This window comes from Chrysochloris asiatica, unplaced genomic scaffold, assembly GCF_000296735.1.
Source record: "Chrysochloris asiatica unplaced genomic scaffold, ChrAsi1.0 scaffold00062, whole genome shotgun sequence".
In the NCBI taxonomy this organism is placed as follows: domain Eukaryota; kingdom Metazoa; phylum Chordata; class Mammalia; order Afrosoricida; family Chrysochloridae; genus Chrysochloris; species Chrysochloris asiatica.
The window spans coordinates 3,988,897-3,991,911 of record NW_006408580.1 but is presented as its reverse complement, the minus strand read 5'-3'; the positions used below and the strand labels follow the sequence as shown (position 1 = coordinate 3,991,911).

Sequence of the window (3,015 nt, the reverse complement as noted above, 5' to 3'; positions counted from 1 at the left end):
AGCCCCGAGGTCATCCTGCAAAAGTGCATTATCAAAAACTGTGGAGTTATGGTGACAAAGTTTGACAACAATATGTTATAAACAAGTCAAACTTGGATATCTTTTAAGTTTATCTGTTCTGAGGGAAAAGAATCAAATCCTTTGTTTTATTGTAACAAAGCAACTTGTACACTTTTGAAGTTTAAAACTGAGCATCTTTCCTTTCCAGTGAAACAAAAAGAATTTTTAAAAATAAACAGGAACAAAATTCCAATAGAGAATGTCAATTCCATATAAGATCCTACAGGTTCTGCTGATTCTCCCATCGAGTGGCAGGGCTCAAGTCATCATTAGGAGAGCATTTTATTTTAAAAGTGTCATCTTAAACTGCAAGGATGTCCATTACACATCACAATTAAACATGCCAATGGAGAAGCCATGTTGTAAAAATGTCCACTTAACCCATCCAAGCATCTCAAACCCACCCTTTGTTGACCTTCTAAAGGCTCATTTTTTAAAAAAGTTTTTTTTTTCTTCTTTTTTTTTTTTAAACAGGAGAAAGTGGACAGATACATGTTGGTAAATGCTAACTATCCATATTCACATAGAGACACAGTGTAATCTCTGAGCCCAATATACAGAGAGAGGAGGGGAAAAGCTAGAATTCTATGCACGACTACACAGGGGCCTAGCACCCTCCAGCTTCCAGCAGAGCGAAGGGAGCAGAAGGTTGTCTTTTTTCCCACAGAGCACGGTGGTGTGTTGATTCCATAGTTTTTGTTGAGACAGGAAAGGATAAAAATTAATTTGGGAACAGAAAGGGGTAGAGATTCTTTTCTCACTATATCTGCTCAAGATATTCCCCGCCTCCCGGCAAATAAGTTGAGAACCATGGTGCAAAGGAGAGAAAGATCTCCAGAACAAGGTGACTGAGCGCAAGAGGGGAAAAAGAAAAGGGAAGAAAAAGACTGCAACTTTCTCCTTCATCCTCTCCTTCCTCTCCCTCATCATCATCATCATTTTCATCCTCTTCAATATCTTCCAAACCTTCTTCTTCATCATCATCATCTTATTCTTCCCCTTCCGCTTCTTCATCATTCCTATCAGGAACCAGAGTACTTAAACGGATTTGGCCAAATATCACCTTTGATAACCTCTCCTAATTCATCTGCACCTGCATCAGAATGATCAGTAAACCAAGTAAAAAAGCTCTCTGGTTCTTCATGCTGCCTATTCCTGCTGGCTTTATTCTGTGTTTGACTTGAGCGTTTTGTCAAATCCTTTTCAGATTTTGATTTTGAGGATGGATCACCACTCTCATTCAGATGAAATTCTTTGGAGAGAACTTTATTTTCGAAGTAAGGATTTTCATCAAAATAAAAATCTATTCTGTAACCTGATTTAATATCTTCAAATTCTGTCACTTCAATTCTGGTCAAATAATGTAGTGCCTCTTCATCCTCCTCTCCAAGCAACGCAGACATTTGTGGATGGTTGACAAATGTTGTTACCCAAAAGTTTGGAATTTTGGCAATCAATCTGACCTCTTCTGAAAGAATGGTTGGCGGAGTTTGTTATTTTTCTGTTCTACTTTCAAAATCTCCTCACTGGCTTGTTCATTAAGTTTGTCTATTTTATTTTGTACTTCATCAATATGTTCAATTGCTTCCTGCTGTTCTTTTTCTCCCTTTGGTAAGTTCAGAGAGGCCGAAGTCTCCTGCAGCTTAGGTTTCTTCATTTGAGGGAGGAGCAAAGATGAGTCCAAGAAGCAGACGAAAGAGGAGTTGCTTGCTGGGCGGAAAAGCTTAAAATATACTTCTTGATTTTCTTTGTTTTCATTATAATTTACATTTAACTACATCAGTATGCTTGAATAATATTCCTTTTAAATAAATAAAGAAAGAAACCCACCATGATAGGTAACATCAAAGTTCCCTTTGATCACTCCTTCCCCAAACCTTGTCCTTGTCCTCTTCCTTTCCTCTCCAGGGGTCACTGCCATTGTCAGTTGATTTGTAGTCTTTCAAGCAGGTATCATATAACAACATTTAAGGCATGTGGGGGTGTGTGATGCAGTATATCTCTTTTTGCTGTCATTTTTGTAATTCCCATCAAATGACACTTTTCCTGATGGGTCTGGATAAGAGAAGGTAGGAGAAGATGCTGATGGATTACATGTTTGTTGACAGGGTTAATGGTGTAAAATTGGAACTCTAACGTGGGATAAAATAAGCCATCTCTTTCAGAAGCAGGAGGAATGAATCTTGAGTTAGGAGTGGTGTGTATGCTTTGGACTCCAAGCTTCTTGCACATTGACCCAGGATAGAAAGTTGTGACACTGGAGGAGTGGCAGATGAGCAGCAGCAGACCCAAGAGCGAAAGCATGAGACAGTGTGGCTGGCTTCCCAGCCCAAGGAGTAAGTAAAGCTGAGTGACTTTGGGAAGGAGGCCTGCTTGCACAGTGTGGTGCTTCCAAGTTGAGCCACAGAGCCAGAGCTGAGTACCTTTTAAGGTACGAAGGTAGGGGCTAATTTTAAGAAATATCTGCATTCCTGAACATTCCTCATGTTTACATAATCTGTCATAGTGGTTACGAATAGGGCTGCTAATCTCATGATCAGCAGTTCGAAACTACCAGCTCTTCTGCAGGAGAAAGATGAGGCTTTCTGCTCCTGTAAAGATTTACAGCCTTGGAAACCCTATAAAGAGTCACTATGAGTCGGAACCGACTCCACTGCACATAACAACAACAACAACAACAACAACAAAGGAGCTCTGGTAGCATAGTGGTTACGAATCGGGCTGCGAACCTCAAGGTCAGCAGTTTGAAACTACCAGCTGTTCCTCAGGAGAAACATGAGGCTTTCTGCTCCCGTAAAGATTTACAGCCTCGGAAACCCTGTACAGGGTCACTATGAGTCGGAACCGACTCCACGGCACATAACAACAACAACATTTGAAATTAAATTTACAATGTCTACATTGAGTGGTAAGCATTGAATTATGTCCTTCAAATATATGTTGTAAATCTTAACT

At 39.9% G+C, this 3,015-nt stretch overlaps 1 pseudogene; it reads right to left on the bottom strand.

Annotated features, from left to right (window-relative positions):
• Positions 1 to 820: 820 nt before the first annotated feature.
• On the bottom strand, positions 821 to 1,717 carry LOC102840463 (annotated as a pseudogene).
• Between the last annotated feature and the right edge of the window lie 1,298 nt (positions 1,718 to 3,015).